We start from the raw sequence: 25,861 nt of genomic DNA, 5'->3' as shown, positions 1-25,861 counted from the left end.
TTATCAAAAAGACAGAAAATCACAGACATTGGCAAGGATGCAAATAAATGGAACACTTAACAACTGTTGATAACATGTAAACAATGGAAAACAGTCTAGATCTGCTTCAAAAAACTAAAATAGAACTGCTATGCAATCCAGCAATCCCACTGCTGGGTATATATCCAAAAGAAAGGAAATCACTATATTGAAGAGATTATCTGCACCTTCCACATTTATTGCTGCACTATTCACAATAGCCAAGATATGGAATCAACCTAAGTGTACATCAACAGACAAAGAGGTACAGAAAATATCATCTGTACATACAATGGAGCACTATTCAGCCATAAAAATGAATGAAATCTTGTTAACTTGCAGCAACATGGATGGAACCAGAGGTCTTTATGTTAAACTAAATATTCCAGATACAGAAAGATAAAGATTGCATGTTGCTACTTATATAAGAGGCCCTCGGTCACCATTACCTGGCTACTGCTTATGTTTGTTGAAGGCCCTAGGGCTCTACAACCAGCAGGTGGTGAAGTCAGTCAGCCTTCAGGGAGGCAAGCTTCCCTGGCTTCAAGTGGGTCTAGAGATGCTAAGAGCCAGGACCTAGAGTCAGAAACCTTAGGAGTCTACCTAGCGCTCTATTCTACTGCACTGAGCTGGCACCCAAGCAACAATATAACATCCTTCCCACTCTTTTTTCCTCTTTCTACAAGCAGAGTAGCCTCCCCCTGTGGCCACCATCACCCCAGGCCCATAGCAAGTAACACCTGGCTACCACCTATGTTCACTCAAGGCCCAAGGGTTCTTCAGTCAGCTTGTTGTGAATTCTATCAGGCCTGGGACTCTCTCTTCAGAGCAGTGGGCTCTCCTGTGTCCAAGGGAAGGTCCACAAATTTCATCCAAGTGACAAGTCCTGAAATTAGGTATCCCAAGAGCCCACTTGGTGTGCTACCCCATTGTGGCTGAGCTGGCACCTAAGCTGTAAGACCAAAGTCTCTGTTACTACTCCATATCCTTTTCTCAAGCAGAAGGAGTGTCTTCCTGTAGCCACCACAGCTATGAATGTGCTGTGTCATTCCTGAAGCCAGTATTTCTCAGGGTCTCACCCAGGGTCCGTGGCAAGTACTATGTGGCTCTCACTGCTGTTCACTCACGGACCAAGGGCTCATTAGTTGGCAGATGATGAATGGCGTTAGAGCTGAGTTCTTCCCTTTAAGGCAGTGGGTTTCTCTTCTGGCCCAGAGTTTTTCTAGAAACTTTGTGCAGGAGCTAGGGCCTGGAATGAGGGCCTTAGTATAGGGCCCTATCCTACTATGGCTGAGATGATATCCAAGTTGCAAGACAAAGTCCTCTTCACTATTCCTTTTCCTCAGGTTGGATAAAGAATTATTTCCCAGATATGGGAGCTGCACTGCCAGGGGTTGAAGGAGGGGTGGCACAAGGACTCTCTGATCCACCCTGGCTGGTGTCACTAGGTTGCATGGTTCTCCAAGTCCACTGGCTCTGACCCCAGGGTCAAGACTTGCCCAGGAGTTGCAGCCCTTGCGGCTCAGATTGCCTTTCAAGTTTATTTAGGATCCCACAGCACTCTGGCCCACAGGGGAAAGGCTTGCTAGAACTCAGGTTCCAACCACTGGAATGGGCAACTCCCCTTTGGATAGGGCTTGTCTAAATGCTTCCTCAGTGGGTGCCAGCTGTTTGCCCACTGCTGCTTTTGGTGGTGACAGGGCAGCACTGAGTTCCAGTGCAAAATCCTTCAATCACTGTGCTTCCCTCCTGCAAGCACATAGATTCTCTCTCTGTGCCATGTGTCTGCTGCCAGGGGATGCAGCAGGGTTAGCACTGGCAATTTAAGACTCTTTTCTAGGCTCTTCAATGCCTTTTTTTGTGATATGAAGTTAAAACCAGGTACTGTGACCCTTAACCTTTTAGATTCTTAAGAAGGTGATTTTTTTGTGTAAATAGCTGTTAAATTTGGTGTCCCTTCAGACAGGACAATCAGTGGAGGCTTCTTCTATTCAGCCACCTTGCTCCACCTTCTCTTTTTACTCCCAAAACATTTTTAAATTAATCATGTTTCTTAAACACAAGTTTTTCCCTATGGAATTATTCAGTAGTCATGTAGCTACAACTTTAACTTTGACTAAATAGAATAGTGCATTGTAATCACCCTGACAAAGGTAATGAAATTTTATTCTGCAGTTAATATTATTCTGTTCCATTGTCAAAGCATCAAAAAACTTTACTGTATATTTTCCACATAAATGTCCAAATATTGTCTAGTTTGCATATTATTCAACTGACAAAGACTTAACAATCAGAATATATAAGGAAACCAAACAACTCAATAGCAAAAAATAAATAATCTAATTAAAAAGTGGGCAAAAGATCTGAATAGGTATGGTTTACAGGTAATGCATTTGCAAGTCTGACTCATCACTAATCTGTGTTTTCCAGCTATTACTAAATTCTGGAGGAGAATATGATATTAGGATCACATGTAATTTTAGTTAGTAAAAAGTCACGCCAAATTTTTATTTAGAATTAAGTGGAATAAACAGGACATTAATGCTTAATAAGGTAAAATTACCAATCCATGACACTAGTGAATAATAAATAAAAATATATAGCTTTTATTTTTTTCTTCAGTTTGTTATTTTAATGAGTGAAAATCAAATTCAGAGCAATATATATCTAATTTTTATAATAAAAACATATCTTCTTATTAGGGAGTGAGTAGAGAATCATAACATAATATGCATAGAGATATGGTAATAAATCATTGTCTTTCATATGTCAAGAAAATTAATGGAGGTTGTCTAAATAATCTGCAGTTCTATTCCTTCAAATTTGTATATATTCACTGTTGACATTTCTTCATTTGAACCTACACCACACTAATGAATATGCCTTTGCCATAATATGATATTGATATGTATACTCATATCTATTTTAATAGACTTCAATTTTTTTTAAGAATCACATAGTCCTTTTTAAAAGCAATTATAAAAAACAGCAGTCAAGATGACAGAAAGGGTCCTCTAGCAGGAAAAGAATTTACTAAGTCATTCTTACTGTGTGCTAAACTGACATGCTTTAGGAAAGCCAGGAAGCTTGATTTTCTTTTGCTTTTATGACAGATCCACCTCATTTCCTTTACATTTGCCTGCTCCAGTTCCTCACTGCAGGCCCCGAGAGACCACACCTTCAGCCTGTATCCTGCCAAGTTGCAGAACAAAAAGGGCAATCCCACTGCAGGAAGGCAGCAGATGAACTGCAAACATCTTCTTTCTCCCATCTAGAGTATATCTCTGCTCAGTCTAGGATGCACTATACCCGGGAGGCCCAGTGTACTGCCTTTCTTGTCCACAAATCTTCCTTGTGATGAACAGAGTCAAAATGTAACACAGAAAATTATGACTTCTAATTCTATTGCACAGAGATGTGCTGTTAACATTTTGGTTTATATTCTCATACTGCCTTATACCACACGCAACACACACACACACACACTCACATCCCCCCACACACTATATAATACACATAAAACATTGCCTTAGTTTGGATTTTTCTGTAAGCAGACCCTAAGTGAGGACTGAAGTGCAAATCATTTTATTTGGAAGGTAAACCAGAAGCATGTGTAGATAAATAACATGCAGTGAAAAGACAGCCCACTGGGGGCATTAACGGGTAAATTGCCACTATGAGAGACACAGGATCAGTCCTACTGGGAACATCTGAGAAACTGCAGAGAACATGGTTCAGAATTGTCCCACCCAATGTGTGAGGAAGCTGGAATATTTATTCATACATTCCTACCCATTACTGGCTGACAGTGTACTTACGGGTATTAACGTCCTGGCGCTTCAGGGCTGCCATGCATATTTCTGAGGCCAGAGAGAGCCCTCAAGTGCTTGGAGAAATCAGATAGAGAGTCCCCAGGAAAGTAGCAGCAAATCTAGCACCCACTATACAAAAAGAACACTCCATTTTTTTTCTTATCCTGCTTTTGATTTTTAAGTCTAGTCCAACAGTTTTGATGTCTGTGTAGCCTTACCCTTTTTAACATAACTTCGACAGCCTTATCAATATACTAGCTTTGTAACTGCATGTTGCAATCCTATTTGTTCCCTGTTTCCTGGGGTAAAACATTTAAATTGCCTACAAATTTGCTATTTTAATTAATAATACACTAAATTGTTTATTAATGCTTTAGAATAAAACATAAGAAACAGAATAACGAAGTTGAAGAGTTTGCATATTATACATTTTGATTAGTATCTTTTGATTATGCTCCCTAAAAATTGTACTATTTTATACTCCCACCAATAGAATAAATACCTGCATCTCTACATCTTTTCCATTGCTGTGTTTTATCAACTTACAGAAGCTTCATCTAAATTTTTCTTTTAAATCTGTACTGTTTATACAGTAAAGGGACAACTGCCCATTCATTTCTTCTACCACGTCATCTACCAGGATGTTAGGTTTAAATTCCTCTGCACAAACTCTGAAGAAACTCTGATGACTTCAGTGAAGAGTTCCTCTGAAAATTCAAAGAACTTAATGCTATAGATACCTCTCATTATTTTAAGTAATTAAGATAACTTATTTATCTATAATTTAAAAAGTTGCTGCCACGCTTTTTCTACCCTCGAGTTTTCCAAGGCAAATATTGGTAAATCAGTCTTGCCAACTGGTCTTTCTCACTGAACCCAAAGTACCTTCAAAACTCTTGATTCGAGGTGCCTAGTCTTCCCCATATTGCTGAAGCTGGTCCAAAAGATAAAGCTTAGAGGTCATCTTCAGGTAGATGATTACTAAAACACATTTGTTGTTGTTAGCCAGATGCTTTTTAAATGTGAGTGCCTTTTATAATTGTGTACATTTAAAACAATGGAAAATGTGTTTTCCTAGCCATTGGCCAAAATTTTGCTTTAAGATATTAGTTATGGGTGTGATACAGAAATATTTCTTACTTGCTAGTGTAATAGCATGCCATTGTTTTTACTGTGATGTTTATAAATAGCTTTAATAGACTTTCAAGTTTTTTTCAAATCATAAATTATCCATGTCAAAAATGTACAGTCTAAATCTCTCCTATGTACTAAAAGCATTGACATATTTTAAGTACAATCTGTTTTCTTAGCATTTCTAGGTATAAAGTCTTCAACTGAACGAGAAAATATTTATAGCATTATATTCTAATAATTATGCTATCCACCCAAAGAAAAATTTTATTATTTTGAGTTGAAGAATACAATATATCCTATGACACTAAGCATGTTTTCTGTAAAAATATTTGATTAACATTCATTGAAAAGTTACAAAGTCTATTAAACTAGTGTAACATTTGATATTGTTACAATTTAAGTAGACTTGGTTAGAGTTTGGTAAGTTTCTATTTGGGGCTCTTTGCCTTTTGTAGTTGCATTAGGTACTAGAGCCAGGGAGTTAGCATTTTAAAGCACTGATTTCAGTTAATTAACATGTAGTTAAAAACTTTTACAAATCAACAAGGTAATGTACCACTCCTTATATATATGCATTCATTTAAGTTAGCTAATACATTCTCTGTATAAGCTCTAAATTAAAAAGTAAGGGTGTACTATACAACTTAGATCAAACAGGTGACTCTCTAGTCTTTCCAATTTTTTTTCTAAAATGTTCTCTAGGTTTTGTGTTTGAAGCCTTTCCAGAATAAGTTGAAATTTTAAATTGACTTCTCTTCATCCTGAATAAGAATACTTTGAAGCCATTTTTACTCTAAAACAGCCAAATGATAGAATAAATACTACCCACACCAGGGCGGAAGTTACTCGACTTTACTGAAAATAGATAGCCAGCACCACTAAGTCTCATTCTCCCTGCTAGTGAGGTCTAAATAGCGTGCAGAGTCCTTTCCTGACCCCACTCTTGGTTCTAACTAAAATGGAAACTTTCTCAAATAGGTCACTCCACCTGTCACTCCAACTTCTTTTAATAGGGATGACCAAACACTCATTGGCTCTACGCCAGAAGAACAAAGTTCTCCCTCCTTTAGCAGCATGTACACTGGAGAAAACCATTATCTTTTTAAAATTCTGTTTGTGATTATCTAAACTTCAGTGACAGTGTGACCCTGACTATGGGAGATTTTTTTTTTCTATTAAATGTATTGTTGTTTTTATTTCCTTTGTAAAATAGCTAATATAGCTGTGTTTTAAAATAAAAGGTATTATAGATAAAATATAGTCAATATTGGTTACTATAGTCTGGCCAGAATAATATTTTGACTTTGTTTTGTTTTAGCTATCATAAACTTGTCCCTTGTCTCTACATAAATAAGCTATAGTTGTTGAGACTGTAGTTACTAGACCATATAGACCACAGGTGTTAAGCTTTGCCAGAGAAACACAACCAACAGGAGCTACCTCTCTGTTGAGAGAGAGAGAGGAGGGCGAAGTGAAGACAGGGTAAGAAATCGGCTCACACATTTATGAAGGCTAAAAAGTTTTAAGATCTGCAGTTGGCTAGCTGGAGATCCAGGAAAGCTGATGGTATAAGTTCCAGTTCAAAAGCAAGTAGGCTCAAGACCAAAAAAGGGCCAACATTTCCATTCTAGTTTGAAGGCAAGGAAAGTCTCATGTTTCACTTCAAATAATCTGGCAGGAGAAATCCCCTCCTTGCTCTTTGTAAGATTAGTCTTTTTGTTCTATTCAGGCCATCAACTGATTAGATAAGGAGTATAACATTAGAAGGGAAAAATCTGCTCCACTCATTCTGTCAATTCAAATATTCATCTCATCTTAAACACAAACACACCTGGAATAATATTTGACCAGCTATATCAGCACCCCTAGTCCAGTCAAATTAACACATACAATTAGCTGCCACACCATGTCTCATCTTATTTGAAGGAATAAGCTAATGAGAAATAAAGATTTCACTCCTGATATAATAGCACTTTGAAGACAGGATCAATGAGAGCATCATTGTAATGTAAAGCACATGTGGGTGGGTGGTGGGAAGGCAACAGCAATAAATCTCAGATCCTAAGTTACTAAGACCCAACTTAAACATTTTAATCGTATGTCCATGATTTAAAACAACCACCATGACCACAAAAGGATCGAAAGGCAAAACACCATCACTTTCTTGTCCATCAGGGATTGCAAATATATACTGTTAGCCAAATCTATTTCGAGCAAGATGATCCAGTATTTGAAGATATCCTACCTCAGTACTAGGAGTGGAGACACATCAAAGCCATTGTTGTATTTCGTTTATCCATCCCTGCCCACCACACAATGACGAAGCTTTCTTCTTATTGGTATTAGTAAGGTGCTGAGACTACTAACACAGGATGAAGCACAGAGGTGGGCTGGAGAGGATCCACAGAGGCTCTCTGAGCACTGGTCAGCTAGTACAGAAGCCATTCTGTAGCACTAGCTCATCTCCCAGTGCTTGATAGGTACCTACCAACTATTTACTCAGGAGAGATGCACTGCAGAGGTGAATTTCATTTTAAATACATTCATGTCTTACCTTACTTTTAAAAACCATTATTGAAGCCAGGCACAGTGGCTCACGCCTGAAATCCCAGCACTTGGGAGGCTGAGGCAGAAGAATCCTTGAACCCGAAAGGTGGAGGTTTTAATTAGCTGAGATCACACCACTGCACTTCAGCCTGGTGACAGAGCAAGACTCCACCTAAAGAAAAAAAAAAAAAAACAAAAAAAAAACCTTTATTGCTTCTATGGTAATATAAATATAACATTAATATATAAATGTTACAACATTTAAGTGTAATATCCATAAAAAGTACACACCTAGTAAATGTAAAAATAAATTTTTCACTAACTGAATACACTCCTGTTAAGGTTATCCAGATTGAAAAACATTACCACCACAAGAAGTACCCCATATGCCACCTACCAGTCATTAACTGCTTCTGATAAAGGTAGCCACTATCCTGACTTGTAGATTGATAGATTAGTTTTGCCCATTTTTGTACTTAAATAGGAGATATGTTAATTTATTAAGAACATTTTTAAAAAACAGTATTAAAAGATCAAATCTTCTTTTTTTTTTTTGAGATGGAGTCTTGTTCTGTTCCCCAGGCTGGCATGCAGTATTGCGATCTCGGCTCACTGCAACCTCTGCCTCCCGGGTTCAAGCAATTTTCCTGCCTCAGCCTCCCGAGTAGCTGGGACTACAGGCACATGCCACCACACCCAGCTAATTTTTGTATTTTTAGTAGAGACGAGGGTTCACCATGTTGGCCAGGATGTTCTCGATTTCTTGACCTCATGATGCACCCGCCTCGGCCTCCCAAAGTGCTGGGATTACAGATGTAAGCCACCCTGCCCGGCCCAAATCTAACATTTTTAAACTGCTCTGTTTCATCATTCTTTAAAGTTCCTCAGCCCATATTTTTCCTCCTGCCCATACACAGGCCGCTTATCGGTCTGGCTTAAGGTCCCTCTTACTGTGTTCTCTGTCTTATCTCAACTACTGTACTTCCTTATCATTTACCTGAGAACCAGCTTGCTGACGACTCAGCATCTTAACTCTGATTTGTGTCTTTCCTATTTCACTTGCCAGCTGCAAGCTCTGTGCTCCTATATTTCCCAAGTGCCCAGTTGAATCTCCCCAGTCAGTAAAACTTACCCCACTAACAAGGTTAAAAATGACTTTTCTTCTGATTTGATTTTAAATCTACTGAAATATTTATTATTTTCCCAGCACTGGGTCAAGACAATATTGTTTTCTTACCCCTGTAATCTAATTTGAGTCACATAAACTTTAATGATATGTAGGGAGTTTTGCTAATCTCTAATTAAACATGAATCACCTCTTCCACACCTGATGTGTATAAAATATAGTTATTAGTTATTAATAATTAAAATACTATGAGTTGTAATAATATATCAATATGACAAAATAATAAATATAACACTTGGTGCCATAGAAAAGAAAGATCACAATATTGTAATATTAGATTCAATTTTTATTTTTTTATTAATAGATTTCCAAGGGAAAGGAATAATATTTAAAGAATAAGCTACTTTGTAAGTGTGAGGAGCATCATGTATGTGGAAAGTTATGATCAGATAATTTACTATGATTATTCATTCAATCTTTTCCTCCTCAGAAAGACTTAAGTGTAATGCCAAATATCTTGAAGGCATAAGATATGCCAGGCAAGACAAAGAGAAACAAGTAGAAGCAGTTTTCAATTCTTCATTAAAAGGTGATTTACTGACTATTCACAGTGTCCAAGACATGGAATCAACCGGAGTGCACATCAGTGGATGAATGAATAATGAAAAATGTGGTGGAAGATTATTCAGCCATTAAAAGAATGAAATCCTGCCATTTGCAGCAACATAGATGTAACTGTAGGTTATTACTATAAGTGACATAAGACAAGCACAGAAAGACAATTATCACCTTTTCACTTAAATGTGGGAGCTAAAACAGGCGATCTCATGGAAGTAGAGAGTAATGGTTACCATAGGCTGAAAAGGGGTGGGGAATTAGGAAAAACTGATTAATGGGTACAAAAATACAGTTGGAAGGAATAAATTCTAGTGTTTGATAGTACAGTAAGGTAACTATAGTTAACAATAAATTCTTGTTTATTTCAAAATAGCTAGAAGAGAACTGGAATGTTCCAAACAGAAAGTAAAAATAAATAGTTGATGTGATGGACATCTCAATTACACTGATTTGATCATTACATATTATTTACATGTATTAAAATGCCACATATACCACAAAAACACATGCAGCTATTTTGTGCCAATTTAAAAAAGAAGTGATGTGAAATGGAAACAAATTAGCATGGGCTGCAGACCTTCAAGCCTGTCAAACAAAGAAAGTAATGTTTATCTAGTTAAGGTAGTTACAGAAACTATAGAAACACTCTTAAAACACATATATTTGCACTGTGAGAGCAAGTAAACTATAAGAAAACCTGACTTTCACTTTTCTTCCTATTAGAGCTGCTAAGGCTTGTTAAATGTCTCCAATCTAAGGTTTCAAGAACTATCAGGATAAAAGTCACTGTATGTGTGTGCTGGAACAATCATTCATGATTAAATATGTTGAGAGTCTAATTTTGTGTCTCACTGGTAATGGATATAAATATTTCTGTCTCAACATCCTGTCTTAAAGTAGAATTTATCCATTCCAGCAGGTTGCAAGCCACTGGAAAAGACAAGTACAGAAGGGCAACTATGGAAATAGAGATTAAAAAACAAGTTTCCTTCAGATATTAGCAGTATCTTAGAAGCAGGAAATGAGGATGGTGTTTGAATTTATAATGGAAACCTCTTCTGTAAGGCGTCTTTCACCATCTAAATTTAAGGAACTATTAATTTCCGCCAATTTTATATCTCTAATTGTGTACACCAATTAAATTATGATTATTATAGTGCTTGAGTTTTTAATTATCTTCTAATATGTATACATATTATCTCCCAAATTAGATTTTCCCACCTCTATTCCAGATCATATCCACCTACACATGTGCAAAATAGTAGAGCAGAATTGAGCATTTGGCATTCGATACATCTTTGTTCATTAAGTAATTGGATCCCTTTAATTCTATATAAAATTTATATGGACTTCAGTTTGATTCAGATGTAGTTAACTGAAATGAAAAAAATATTTTCCAACAGATATATTATGAAAATCATTCTATTATGAAGACATATGTACAGTATTAATTTACTAGCACTGATCCTCTGCCCTTTCAAAAATTTAAAAGCTATTCTGCCTGTTGGATAACTAATAGGTGAATAGTATATAAATCACAATCTAAATTTTTACAATAGCTTAAATCTTAATTAAAATTAGGCTTTGTTTAATAAACAGAGATAAGAATACCAGAGAACACTGAGATTTAACAAGTTTGGAGCTGACAGATTCATGCAGCTGTACTCAAGAGAGAGTGTCTGATTCACTGTGCTGCTGATTGGATTAGGAACTGACACTGTTATAATTAGGAGAGGATGTGTGAATCTTGATGTGCCAGACAAAGTGAAATCCTTTCTATAAGTCACTTTCCAGGAGGGTGAAGCTATATCCGTCATACAATAAAGATGAGTTGGGATTGCAACACTGGATCAATATTGAAATTAAAAATTAGTGTATTGTAATATCCTGGTCTTCACACATTTTAATTATATTTATATTATTTATCTGCAGGAGCCAATTAATTGCTTTATAATAATCATTTCAATTGATCATATCATCCATGAAAACAATTGGTGCATCATATAAATGCTGCAATATTTAGCATATCAGGAATTACATCTTCTGGTAATGATGCTTTATGAAAAACAGGTCCTGAAACGCTTGGTTGGGTTTTTGTTTTTCAAAATTAGTTAAGAGTTGCATTTGAGAATTAGCTAAGAGTTGCTTGGGAGTACTGTTTCACATTAATTTAAGTGAATCATTAATAAGCAATTTCCTTAATATTTCATATTTCTCTAAAGGATCATTCTTGGGTTTCAATTTATCCCTGTTTTATTATTTTAAAAATATGAAGAAAACAAAGTGCTAGTGTGTTTTTCCAGGAAAAGCTGGGCTTGAACAAAATATGCATCATGCAGAGTTTTTCAAAATACTGTTCTTTTGTGAAATATATGCATTTTAATTGTATTAAATATATCAAAGCAGAAAAGACATGCAAAGCAGCCAGTTCAGCTCCTACTGTCATATGCTATTAATAAAGACTTTCTATACATCTTTTACATTGTTTCAACTGGCATAAATGTAATAGCTAAAATGATTTCAAAGTACATTTTAAAACACTTCCAATGTATACGACCATTTGGTTTATGTATTTTAAAAATACATTTAAGGACAAACTCTAGTAAATCTATACATGAAGTTAGCTAGGATATGCTGATCAGTGTGAAAAGGTGAATATGTAAGAAATACTTACCCCCCTTCTATGGGTTGTGTTTTCGTTTTCCTGCAGGTGTCATTTGAAGCATGAAAGATTTTTAAATTGATGCAGTTCTATTTTTCTATTTTATTTCCTTTGTCATTTTTCCTTTTGGTGCTATATAATAAGAAGCATGAGGTTTTATTATAATATTTTCTTCTAGAGTCTTATATTTTTTAGTTCTTATATTTAAGTCTATAATCCATTTTGAGTTAATTTTTTACATGGTTTGAAGTTGAGGTGCAGCCTTGTCCTTTTTCATGTATAGCTGTTGTCTCAGAACCATTTGTTGAAAAGACTGTTATTTCCCCACTTTGAATTGTCTTCACACTTTTGTCAAAATTTGGGTGCCCATAAATAAAAGAGTTTACTTCAGAGTCCTCAATTATAGTCAACTAGCATATAAATCACGTGTGTGTGTGTGTGTGTGTGTGTGTGTGTGTGTGTGTGTGTGTATCCTTATTCCAGGACCATACTGTCTTGATTACTGCAACTTTTAAATAAGTTATGAAATCAAGAAGTGTCAGTCCTCCAACTTTGTTTGGCTTTTTCAAGACTTTAATGAATATTCTGATCTCTTGCAGTTCTATACAAACTTAGGATCAGCTTAATTAACAATTTCCACAAAAAAAGCAGCAATAATTTTGATAGAGCCTGTATTGAAATTTTAAATCAATTAGCAACTTGTAGTGAATCACCATCTTAACAATATTAAGTCTTCCAATTCATAAAGATGAGTATCTTTCTGCTAATTTACATCTTTAATTTTTTCAACAGTTTTGTAATTGTCAGTGTACAGCCTTGAAAATTGTTATATTTTCCTATTTTCTTCTCAATACTATCAAATACATAAGGTAATTGTTTTCCTAATTTTTGGAAAACAAAAATTGCCACATTCAAGAAAGACACAATGATATTTATGTATTGATCTCATATCTTGCAACCTTGCTAAAGTTAGGTGTTAGGTTCCAAAATATTTTTTTTTCTTAGATTTCTATATCAAAGATGACACCTGCAAATGAAGGTAATTTTACTGCTTTCCTCCCACTTTGTATATTTTTCATTTTCTTGTATTATTTTTGCCATATTGCTGTCTAAAATATTTATCACATTGCTGAGCAGAAGTGTGAAATAAAATATATTTGTCCTTTTCTGAGGATAAAATTATTCATTCTTTCATCATTAAGTATGATGTTAACTGATGGCTTTCAAAGATGCCCTTTATCACATAAAGTCCCTCTTTGATTCCTGATTTATTTAGAGTTTCTATTATAAAAGGGTGTTGGATTTTGTCAAATTTTTTTATATATGTCTTTTCGGATAACAAGTATTTTCTGTCTAATAAATGACATTTAGACTTTCTCTTTTTAATGTTATATTGAATTAAAACAATCATATATTTTGGGGACAAATCCTATTTGGGTACAAATATAATCATTGTTATATGTTCCTGAACTTGGTTTGCTAAGGTTTTGTTGAGGATGTTATGTCTATACTGATAAATATTCATCCATAGTTTTCATTTCTTGTGATTTCTATGTCTAATTTTGGTAGTCAGGTAACACTGACTAATAAGTTAGTATTTCCACCTCTTGTATATTTTGGAACAGTTTGTGCAGGATTGACATTTAGTCTTCTTTGAGTAGTTGGTAGAATTCACTATCTAGGCTTTGGTTTTCTTTGTAAGAAGTTTATAGATTATTAATTCAACTTAATTTCTATTTATATCTCTTTACTTGTCACAGGTCCATTTAGATTTTCTCTTTTTTTCTTAAGTCAGTTTTGGTAGTTTCTCTCTCTCTAGGAATCTGTCCCCTTCTTTCCCTCCACTTCTTAGTCTACCATTATGTATATGTTGACATGCATATAGTATCCCACATTCCTCTGAGACTCTATTCATTTTATTTTATTCTTTTTTACCTGATAATCAGACTTGATAATCTCAATTACCTATTTTCATGGTTGCTGAGTCTTCTGCAAAGTCAAATATGCTACTGAGTACCGCCAGTGAAATTTCGGTTATTGTATACTTTAAGTGCAAAATTTCCACTTGGTTATTTTTATAATTTTTAACTTTTTATGAGTATTCTCTATTTGGTGATTCTCATACTTTCCTTTAATTCTCTAGACATGATTTTTTTAATCTTTGAAGATACTTATAATAGTTAAGTTTAAGCCTTTGTCTAATAAGACCAACATCTGAACTTCCTTCAGGGCAGTTTCCATGTATTCTTTTTTTCTTCTATCTATGGATAATACCTGTTACTTTGAGTTCCCATACATTTTAGTTGAAACTGGGTTAAATACCACATGGCAGCTCAAGAAATCAGATCTCTGTCTTCCCATTTGTTGTTATTGTTGCTGCTACTGTTGCTCTTTATTTGACAAATAGTATTTCTTGAGTAATTCTTTCAAGTTTGTATTCCCTGTGGTATGTACTGGTTAAAAGACACTGCTCAGTGGGCTTAGTCATCTGCTAATGATTGGAAAAACTGGACAGATATTTTCTTAATTGCTCTGAATCAACATGGTTTCCACTCTTGGCTGAAGAAATTTATGTGTGTGTGTATATATGTTATATATATTGGCACATACTTTAAATTTTATTTTACTTTCACATTTACACATTCAGTAAACTTTTTGGAGAAACGGAAGGAGGGGCCACCTTTAGGAAAAGCCTGGCTCCCTCCTCCTCCCCAGCTCAGCAGCACCGTGCAGACTTATGCTGGCAGTCATCCCAGGAAATTGTCCAGGGTCTCAATGGCCCTGGCTGCTGACAGCCTCTAAAACAGTTGCTGTGGCTTGCCATGCACCAGGGCCTACCTCGGTGTCTGGAAGCCATGCTGTTGGAGGCTGCCTGGGCCCAGGATTTTATTGCTGGTGAACTTGGTTATCTATTTTCCGGTCATGTGGTCCAGGATGATGGCATGATCAGAACTGGGTCTGGTGGGTCTGCCCATTTTGCTGAGATGAAAGGAAACGGTATTTGTAAATTGCAACTGAATTCTGTGATACTGGTATGTTCCCCCTGCCAGTTTTCATCCCCAAGGAGTGGTGGTGGGGTGAGGGAGTCCCTGGAAGAGACAGGTACAGACCACTGCTGACCATCCAGGTGGGGCGGGTCAGGACTGATGTGCCCAAATCCAACGTGGCCTGAGCTCCAAGCCCAACCAGCCCTCCTTTCCTGAGCCACATTCCTTTTTAAGGTCCCAAAGATGTTCTCCTTATTAGGTGGAAAAAGCCTACGTCCCTTCACTTTCCAAAATGATACCTCCTGTGCCGAATGAAGTAGGTTCTTGGCAGACAGAGGTTCAGAAGGATGGACCAGCATTGCATGGGCACAGAGTCTGAAAAAATGAGCCCCTGAACACCACCTTCTGGCCATTGCCAAACATCCGGAGGAACAAAACAGTCACAGAAAGAACAGTTTGCCTAAAAGATCATAGCAGTTCATTCACCTCTTTTCCTTGTTTCTATTCCTGGCTCCCTCCTACCCTTTTTATTGTATAACCTCCTCAAGTATTGAAAAATAATCTGAATATAACTGCAAGTTGCCTGCGATGTTTACTAATACTTTCCTTTCTTTGCTCAGTTTTGCAAACACTCCAACTTTAATTTCAGTGAAGGAAAGAATTTTCCTCTCAGGTATTTCTTTGAGATTCTATTCTTCAGGGTCAAGAGCAAAGATGACAAGATTTTTCTTTCCATCTTTTGTGAGCCAAGATGGACTAAGGCCTGATTATAATAGAGGGAAAGGGAAAGACCACTTTTCTCTTTGTGTCTTTTCGTTTTAACTCAGTCACCGAAAAGAGTGAAGAAGGTGGTTGGTGATCAATGAGGCAGAGTTAAACTGAGCGGCCTAATTTTAATAGCATCTGAGACATTTCTCATCCTGGCAGTTTAAACTAAGCAATCCGATAACCCAACTCCTCATGGCCCAAAGCCCCAGACTTTGGTTTTTAGACCAAAAAAAAAAAAAAAAAAAAAAAAACACTTTATGACAGTCATGCTGCTTAGCTAACCAGAACTTGGCTGTGCTACTTTCTATTCACTGCCCAATCCTTTCCTGCCTTTAGCATACTTAGAAAGCAAAAAATGACAGTTTTGGGAAAATCTGGTTCAACTTTCCAGCCAGAAGTGCAGAAATGTATGCCTCAACCTCCAACTTCAGATAGGCCTCTTTACAGTGAAGATCAGAGACTCACAGCACCCTGGAGCCCCTCAGGCAGGGAACGAGCATTTCCAACCTTGCCTTGACTTCTACAGAAAGGCTGCACATGTTCCTTCTTCCCTGCCTTCTCTCTGTATGCTCCTTGGACCCGAGTGGAACACTTTCTTCCTCTGTCTGCCAACAATTACAAACGCAAATTCTCAGCCAAAACTGAAAGAAGTAAATTGTAGGCTCATCCAAGTAACAATAATTCTGCAGCTTACAACTCCCACACAAGGATGCCTCCTCGTTGCATAAGTAAGTCGAAGAAGTCTCTTCCAGTTAATCTCATGAACTACGGAGGGCCTCAAGTCGCTAAAACACACCGGGATGTGGCTGGGATTTACATATATATTAAGGCATTCCTTCAATGTTTTGGCAGTTTGCAATTCTGTCTTAGGCTTTACTTTCTATATGCAGAGGGACCCAAGGCCAGCCAAAGGCAAGAGATTAGAGCCTTCTCAAGAATTCTCGAGCATGTACGCAGCTCTTTACGTGTGTGGTTTTCTATACCCCCAGAATTAAGTCAGAGCTCTTCAAAGTTCCCTATAGCTATCTCATTCCCACGATCCTTCTTTTAAGTCTTTTGGCCAGTCTCTTGTTTTTCCCAATGGGTATTTCCACCTCAGGCAGCTGCAATACTAAACAATTGCTATTTATTGATTGTTTCCAAAAAACAACTCAGTAATAGAGCTTTTCCCACTGAGCAAGCTCTGATTTAGATCAAATAGCAACAGCCCTGTGTATGAGGTTTTACCAGGGTATCAGCAAACAAGTCAAATCGTGACAATTCTCTGGAGATACAGCTTTAGGAAAAGCTCTTTACCCAGTCAGCCCCCCTAGTGGTTGCTTGCCTGCTGATTTTCACAGCAGCCATGGATCTGAAGAGGAGGAAATGGACATAGGGCAAGTTAACCACAAAGCTCAGTGTCCTTGAGGAGAAGCAAGTATTCTAGAATAAAAGTTCCGTGGACTGTTGCAAGTCTTAGTTTAGTTTCCAGAGTTTTGAAAAAGTTGATTTTGACAACTTTTGGCAGTGTTCATATTGCCTTTATGGAAAAATAGATTTTCATAGGTCCTTTATTCACCATTCCGTAAATCTCTTCAGTGAATAATTTTTAACAAATAAAATGTGGTGGCAGTGGTACTGCAACCCTTCCAAGGCTAGGTTGTAAAGGGCAACATAAAAACTGACTCCACTCTTGAGATGCCATCCCTTAAAATACAGAAACAATGCTTCAAGGAATCCCAGGACATATGAGAGGCTAAGTGTAGAAAATTTGATTAACAGTGCTAGGGGAGACCCCAGCCAACAGCCACAGGCAACTAAAACTATGTGTGTGAAAAGCCTTCAAGTTGTTTTCAGTCACCATCTGACAAAAACTGCACAAGAAATCCTGAGCAAAGACTTCATAGCTGAACTTAACTCTCAGAAATCTTAGTGATAATAGTAAGGTACTATTATTTCATGACATTAAATTTAGGGTAACATAGTCATGGATTATTGGCACAGATTTGGGATACTACCCAAACTTTAAATAAGTGGCAATGTCTTTGAGAACTAACAGCAGAAAAATGCTGGAAGTACCTTGAGATTACTGATAGAATTCTGAAGGGACTTGAAAAGGCTTTTGGTGAGTACCTAATAAAAAGTGAGAAAAATGTGACTGGAAAGTAGAAAAAAGGAATCCATTGTTATCTCCTGGCAGAAAGTTTAGCAACATTGTTGTCTGTGGTAGCACAGAAAACAGAAAATGTGCTTAATGAACAGGATATCTGGCTAAAGGGATTTCAGGCAAAGTGTTGAAAGTGCCACCTGGCTTCTTCTATTTGCCTATAATAAAATGAAGAGAGAGATTAGCTAATGAACAGATGGTTGAATATAAAAGAGCCAAAATTTGCTGATTTCAAAATAAAACTGTTTCTCATTCCCAGATTCTCCAAACGGCAAACAATTTTCAAATTCAGAAATAGCTTTCAGGCAAAGATCAAATCCAGGGCACTGTTCGGAAAACACTGTCTAAAAATAAAGTCAAAAACTATGACTGTTACATAGTGTGTGTTTGAGATTCTGTGTGTCTCAGTACTGAGATCTTTATATCTATATACTTGCGTGTGTGTGTGTGTGTGTGTGTATACACATATGTGCACATTTTAATCTTGCAGATGTTTAAATATTTTACAATGTCACAAGTTTCCTTTACCGTTTCTGTTCTTTGTGTCTTGCTTCAATAAGCCTTTCCCACTTCAACAATATAATAACTTCCTGTATCTTTTCTTCTAGTGTTTCATTTTATTCTAATGTTTAAATCACTAGTAATACCTCTAGAATCTATTTCATTATAAAAAATTCAGTAAGTATACAGGGTTGGGTTTTTTTTTTTCAAATAAACCAGCATGTATTAAATAGTTGTATTTCTTCAACCAATTAAAACATAAACTATAATTTCACAAGAATCTGTATAGTCTCATGCACCAAAATATTTGTCTTAATTTATGGTTACTTGAAATTGTTTACTATTATTACCCATGTTTTTTATTGTAAGGCTTTGATTTTGGAAATCTTAAGAGAGAAATGCTTTTAAGTTGAAAACTATAATTCACATTTTAGTAAGTAAAAGGACTTGAGTAAACAGTATTTATACCCTACCTGCCCTCAAGTCCTTATTGTGAGTAAAGGTCTTAAGGACAGTTAAGGACTTTAGAACAGTAAATAACTTTACTGTGAGTAAAGGACTTGACGATAGTTAGGTATTACAGATTTCTGAAGGCATTAGGGAAAATGCCTAGAAAGCAAATAAGTGAAGAACACCACTTAGGCAAAAACGAAAAGAGATTTTAGGAAACAATAATATCGATTGCTCAGAAATAAAATTAACTTCTAACAAAATTAATAAAGCTTTGGATTCGGGAATCTTCACGTACACAGGTCCCTTCCCAGGCCATAGGATGGGCCCTAGCAATAAGCTCACATATTGTTTTTATAGAATTTGCGGTCTGTTTTGTATTCCCACTTTCCTTCACACTTCTCAAAGTATGCATAATTGAAGATATCTTGGCAATTTGGGGATCTTGCTAAAAGACACTTATTAAATAATGCATTTAGTTCACATTTAATAGGGTGGTTTATGTGGTCTGTACTCACATCAATGAATGGATGAGGTATTGCTACTGTGTCTAGTGTTGGAATTCTGAAAGTATTCTGACTACCACCATGCTGACTCATCTGGCATTTGACATTTTGATGCAAAGATATATGGCCAAAGAGGTAAGTATTTATTTAAATAATTCAAACTATGAAATATTATTTTCAATGCAATTGAAAAAGACATTTTGGAGCATTTCACTTAAAACAATTGAAATATACAGCCTTATTTGGCAGTAATTTCAAATTTATTTATTAAGAAATGGGAAAAAATTGGTAAAAACTAATAGAATATAAAACAAATGCAATACAGATGAATAATATCAATAGAAAGTATTTAACGATAAAGAACCAAAATGCTGACAAAACAAATTTCAGATAACATCAATGTTTTAAATTAAGCAAATATTTTAACTACAGTTAACTGGCTATAAGATTATTAATACTGGCCAGGTGAGATGGCTCATGCCTGTAATCCCAGCACTTTGGGAGGCCAAGGCAAGATGGATCACCTGAGGTCAAGAGTTCGAGACCAGCCTGACCAACATGGAGAAACCCCATCTCTATTAAAAATACAAAATTAGCTGGGCGTGGTGGTACATGCCTGTAATCCCAGCTACTTGGGAGGCTGAGGCAGGCAAATCCCTTGATCCCAGGAGGCAGAGGTTGCAGTGACTAAGATCACACCATTGCACTCCAGCCTGGGCAACAAGAGCAAAACTCTGTCTCAAAAGCAAAAGATTATTAATATTTTACAATCCAATTAATGAAGAATAATAAATTGTTTGAGCTCATTAGAAAAAGCCTGAAGTTTCTGGCTGACCTGACATGAACTATTGAAACCAATAAAGGAAGCATATAATTTGAAAGAAGGCATTAACAATGGTATACTGATACATGTTTAATAAGCAGCTCTCCAGGGAGAAACAGATTGGATTTGTAGTTTTTCCAATGCTGTAAATACTCCATTGCCAATTAAACCTACCAATATTATGTCATTGAACTAAAAAGTCGGGAAGAGATGCAGACAATCAGCTTTTCTGATCCAACTGGTATAAGTTATTTCCATCCCATCAAATGCTATATTACAAGGAGGATATCAACTGTAAACTGATTCATGAAGATTTTCCATTAATATTTGAGAGTAGTCAGTACTCAGAAAAATGAAAATTTTTTAAATACTATAGTTCACATATGAAAGATAAGACTTTCTCAATCTGACAACAATCCTAAGTATACATATGATATACATATTGAGTTGTGAGGCCAAAAGAAACATATATTATCAATACAAATTTCAAACAATTTACTAGCGGACATACTGACTTAGGCTTTCAATCTTTTCATAAAGGCATTAGGAAGTAATGGTCAAGTGCAGCGAGAAAAATATAAAGAAGATAGAATATAAAGATGGATTAGGCAATTTAAAAAAATTTAAATGCTTGCGATGTAAATGCTGTTTATTAGCTACTTATAATTTGCAATTTATTTTCTTTTTCAATCCAAACAAAAATCTACCTTGTCTCTAATTTTGTGTTCATAATCTATTTCCTTTTTCTTTTTTGTTTAATTTTTATTTTAGATTTGGGGGTACATGTGAAGGTTTGTTACACAGTAAACACGTGTCACGGGGGCTTGTACATATTATATCACCCAGTTAGTAAGCTGAGTTCCCAACAGTTACCTTTTCTGCTCCTCTCTCTCCTCCAACCCTCCCCCTCAAGTAGGTCTCAGTGTCTGTTGTTTCCTTCTTTGCATTCGTTAAGTTCTTCTCATTTAGATCTCACTTATAAGTGAGAATATGTGATATTTGATTTTCTGTTCCTGCATTAGTTTTGCTAAGGATGATGGCCTCTGGCTCCATTCATGTTCCCACATAATACATAATCTCATTCTTTTTTTATGGCTGCATAATATTCTAGGGTGTATATGTACCACATTTTCTTTACCCAGTCTGTTATTGCTGGGCTTTTAGGTAGATTCCATGTCTTTGCTATTGTAAACACTGCTACAGTAACATATGAATGCATGTGTCTTTATGGTAGAATGATTTATAGTCCTTTGGGTATACACCCAGTAATGGGATTGCTAGGTGGAATGGTAGTTCTGCTTTTAGCTCTTTGAGGAAATCTCCATACTCCTTTCCACAATGGTTCAACTAATTCGCACTCCTACCAACAGTGTATAAGGGTTCTTTTTTCTCTACAACCTATTTTTTGTTCCTTAAAAAGTATTATCAGAATATAAGTTTCAGATCCTATGATCCTTAATATATCCCACTATTGATTCACAATTTATCTTAAACCCAGATTAATTTTCAGATGCCAAGTAACAGTCTGCAACAGTTTTGTCCTCCAATGGTGAATTTTGAAGGGAAATATTTCACACAAGAGCTGAGTTTTTTCAAAATCCATCACTTATAAATTTTATTTTTGGGTGTCCCTTGATGTTTCTTCATTTGAAAAATCAGGTTGACAGGTTTTTATGTGATTTCTAAGATAATTATTTTGGGGGAATCAAGTTAAGTAATGTATGGAAAAATATTTTTATAGTTTAAAATGATATACGTCATCCCTGAACCTAGCTTTATTATTGTATTATATACAAGGTATGCTGTGGCAATATAGTTAAGTTCAACACAGTAATCCTCAAAAATTTGCTAAATTTCCAGAAATAACTTGGCAATGTAATTTAATTATGTTAAAATGTCCTATTCAAATAAATTTAAGACGTAAATTTTAAAATTAAAATGCATGTAAAAATTGTTAATCTACCTCTATCCAAAGGATACAGAGGCTTTCAAGTAAAATGATGAAATAAGTAAGGCTTTCAGGGATGGCTTCCTCCTGAATGCCTTTAAATATTCTTTAGCACCAAATAGTATGGCGCCTTATAAAATATCCAGCCATACATACTTGCCTCTTTTTTCCTTCTCTGATTAAGTCTCTGTATTTGCTGCTATGGAGAAAAATCATAATGTGAATGAATGAAAAGGTTGGACAGACATCTTAGTGAGTTTGGGCTGCTGTAACTAAGTACTACAGACTAGTGGCTTATAAACAACAGAAATTTATTTCTCATAGTTCTGGAGACTGGCAGTCATACATTAAAGTGGCGCAGGTTGGGTTCTCCTGAGTGTCCTCTTCCAGTTGCAGACTGCCAACTTTACGTTATATTTTCATGTACTAAACAGAGGACTGGTGTACTCTTCCGGTCTCTTTTTATAATGGTATTCATCTACTCACAAGAGTGTCACCTTTATGACCTAATTATCTCTCAAAGCCTCACCTCCCAATACCATCACCTTAGAGGCTGGAATATCAACATATGAATTTGGGAAGCACCAAATATTCCTCTATAAAAATAAGTGAAGCAAAGCTTTTTAAAAAGCTTTCCAAAGTGCTTTATCAACTGGAATTAGTGGTTTCATAAATAACCCATAATGTAATTACTAAAGCTGATTGTTCACTTTTAAAATTAAAAAAAAAAAAAAACTGTTTAATGGATAAAGTAGTCATCCATTAAAAGTACAAGATGAATTTAACCTGAAAAAGAGTTGGCTGTTGTGATATAAATGATTAAATAATGTATATATTTATAAATATGTGCTTCACGAATTTCTGTAAACGTTGTAAATCACACAAACTACTGCTAAGTAAACTTAGCAAGGGAAGTAATAACATTGCTCCCATCATTATGCTTTTTAAATTAATAGACAGGAATTTGGTTCTAAAGCATAGGAAGCCCATGCCTTCAATATGTGGGAGGCAAATTTCATACACAGCACCCCAACAGCAATTCAGTGTTTCTCAAATTTAAGAGAAAAGGACTTTCAAAAACTGATGTAGAGTCCTATGTTGATTCAAATTATTTATTATATAAAATATCTTTATGATAGCATTTCTTAAATATTTATCATCATAAAACTAATTGATGGCTTATATATTTTGTACAAGTATGAAACCTAAACAAGTAAATTTAAAAAGTATAAGGGAAAAAAATCAACCAAATTTTAGTAAGCATATTTGTATGCCACCTTTCCTTGATTTCTTTCCTACTTTTTTTCAGCTTTCTGGAACAATGTCAAAAGTCATTCATTTGGGGGGAACTCATTCTCTACAAACAAAGCACAAAGGCCAGTGTACATGCTCAGTTCCTATATCCAAAGTAAAAAAAGATTCCCAAAGAGAGAAAAAGAAGAATGTCAAAAATACCAGTCAAAAAGGATATTTATTAGGGCTCTGGGCTAAACAGTTAAACTTATCTGACTATATTTCTGTTAAAAAATATGTGCATTTTTGCACATTTTCTTGTCAATAGATAAGAGACCATTGTGAATCAAGTGCATGAGAGACTGGCAGCATGACCACCCATTAGCCATGACAATAGGCACAATTCACTGATTTTGAAGAAAAGGCCAGTCATAGCCAGAACTCTTTTATATTCATGACCCAACTCTAGGAATACTGTATATAGACAGTCAAATTGCTCACCTAGTCTCAAAAACATTGAGATTACAGCCCCCAGTGTGAAGCTACTAAGAAATGCAGATGAAAATGACTGTTAGTCATCAGTGGAGCCTTCATACTTCATTGAGAGCCTAAGTGAAACATGATCTATGAATCACAGTATATTGTAAAACACCCAGTGATGGTACTCTATGTAATGACTGAATGATCAACAATGCAGATGCCTCCTGTAGCAGGAGAGGGCATCCATGGTGTGTGCCACTCAACATATTAGACTCCAGTGCATGTTCTTCTTTGAGAACAAAGTCAGGTTTAGAAACATTTGAAAGATGCTATGAAAAAAAGGAAAGTAAATGCTGTGTGGAACTAATACACAGAACTGTTATTTTCCAGCCTTTGCATGAAAGCAGAGGATACCTGGAATTTGATTGTATTTCTCACACTGTCTAGTGCTAATTACAAGTAAGTAATCAATAAGTAAAGTACTTACAATCAGTAAGTAAAGAATAGGGCAGGCCTGTTACATAAGGGTTGTGGAACAGGAGGGAGAAACCACAGAGGGAAACTGTTTTACAGTTGAAGCTGAATCAAGTTGAAACATTCATGTCTGCCCACTTTCTAAGGGCTCCTAAAAAAGATCTCTCCCTGATCATTCTAAAATTTATTATTACTGGGTATGCATTAATAGCATTAGCAAGACAAGTTTATCTTTTCTGTCTTGTGTATACACACCAAATGGCAGCATGCTGGACCTGGCTAACACTGGCTTACAGAAGCTGATTGTGCACATCTCTCCCCATCTTTGTGTTCGGTAAATCACACTGATGTTCGAAACTGATGACAGAGAGAGTATTTCTACCAAAAATGTCAGCAAACACTACAAATCAGGGATTTCTCCTCAAATTCCCAACCCCACTATGAGCAGGTTGTTATGTGTTTATCAATACCCCACTGCACCTCCTTAGTGTATGTATTCATTGTGCTACTGGCCACACTGATGCCCAAAAACAGGGGACAAAACAATGAACCATAGAGACCAGACATACTTCTGTCCTCATACACCTTAATGGTCTTATGTAGTTGCTCTGCTTCATTCCTACCTTATCCCATATCTCTACTTGAGAATGTTCTACCCATTCTTTAAGCCATCTCTATTTTCCATGATATTACTGTCTCCCTTAGTTATATATTTCAAAGCAGACAAGTTTTACATAGTTTTTGGCAAAGTTTGCTTAGCACGGTATATGCCGTGCATGGCAAGAGTAGAGAGATAGGGAAACACTCAAAATTTTGGGATCGATTGCGAGGAATGCTTGTAATATTTGAACAGAATGGTGGTACTAAATGCATTTTCCCACAGGCTTTCCTCTAATATCTGCTGAGCTCCAGAAAGGAGTATAAATAGAGGATCCCAAGGTGGCCCTCCCTTTTCTCATTCTACCCTCCTAATCTGCAACTGTGAAGGGCCTCATGCATAAGTGGAGTAGAGTGGCCAACCCTCCCACTTTGCTTGGTTTTAAGGGGTTTTGCAGGACCCAGGACTTCAGTGTTAACACTGGTACAGACCTGGACAAACCAGGATTGGTAAGCTTTGGATTAAAGAAAGAAACTTATGCAGACAGGCCCCGACAGCAACACAGCATCTGCTGGTCAGAGAATTCTAGGGTTTTGGCAACATTAGTCAGGTGGGAGATCAGGCAAGTGTGAGTGTGTCATTGCACATAAACTCTGGGAGTCTTCCTTTTGCCTCACAAACACCTCTCTCCTAGGCACTATCATAGATTCAGGGCATGTAGTAGTATAAAAAGATACTAACTTGTATATAAAGTCAAATATTTTAAAGTATGTTCAAGCTATGATGTGTTTTCTGCAGCATTGCAAAGGCTTCCTTTCTGATCTCCCTGCATACATTTTTTAGGCTTGTTTCAGTCTATTCACCATACCATAACCAGAGTGATAAAACCTATGCAAAGCTCATTAATGGCCTTGCATCAAAGATCAGGGTTCCTAACTTGGTAAAATGGGCCCTGTATGATATGCATGACCACAAAGCTCTCTCTCACACACACACTCTGGGCTCATGTTATGTGACTCAACCTCTCACT

General features: G+C 36.3%; 1 long non-coding RNA gene across 1 annotated transcript; it reads right to left on the bottom strand.

The window, feature by feature from the left end:
• Positions 1-6,464: 6,464 nt before the first annotated feature.
• On the bottom strand, positions 6,465-22,634 carry LOC116527531. The gene is made up of 3 exons (XR_004258599.1): positions 22,544-22,634; positions 16,092-16,097; positions 6,465-6,476 (listed from the first exon to the last, which is right to left on the bottom strand). It is a non-coding gene; the product is annotated as an uncharacterized LOC116527531 (long non-coding RNA).
• Between the last annotated feature and the right edge of the window lie 3,227 nt (positions 22,635-25,861).

The sequence above is a fragment of the Sapajus apella genome, unplaced genomic scaffold, assembly GCF_009761245.1.
Source record: "Sapajus apella isolate SASKATOON/1434 unplaced genomic scaffold, GSC_monkey_1.0 scaffold55, whole genome shotgun sequence".
Lineage (NCBI taxonomy): Eukaryota > Metazoa > Chordata > Mammalia > Primates > Cebidae > Sapajus > Sapajus apella.
Note: the sequence above shows the minus strand (reverse complement) of the source record. Positions and strands in the feature narration are given on the sequence as shown.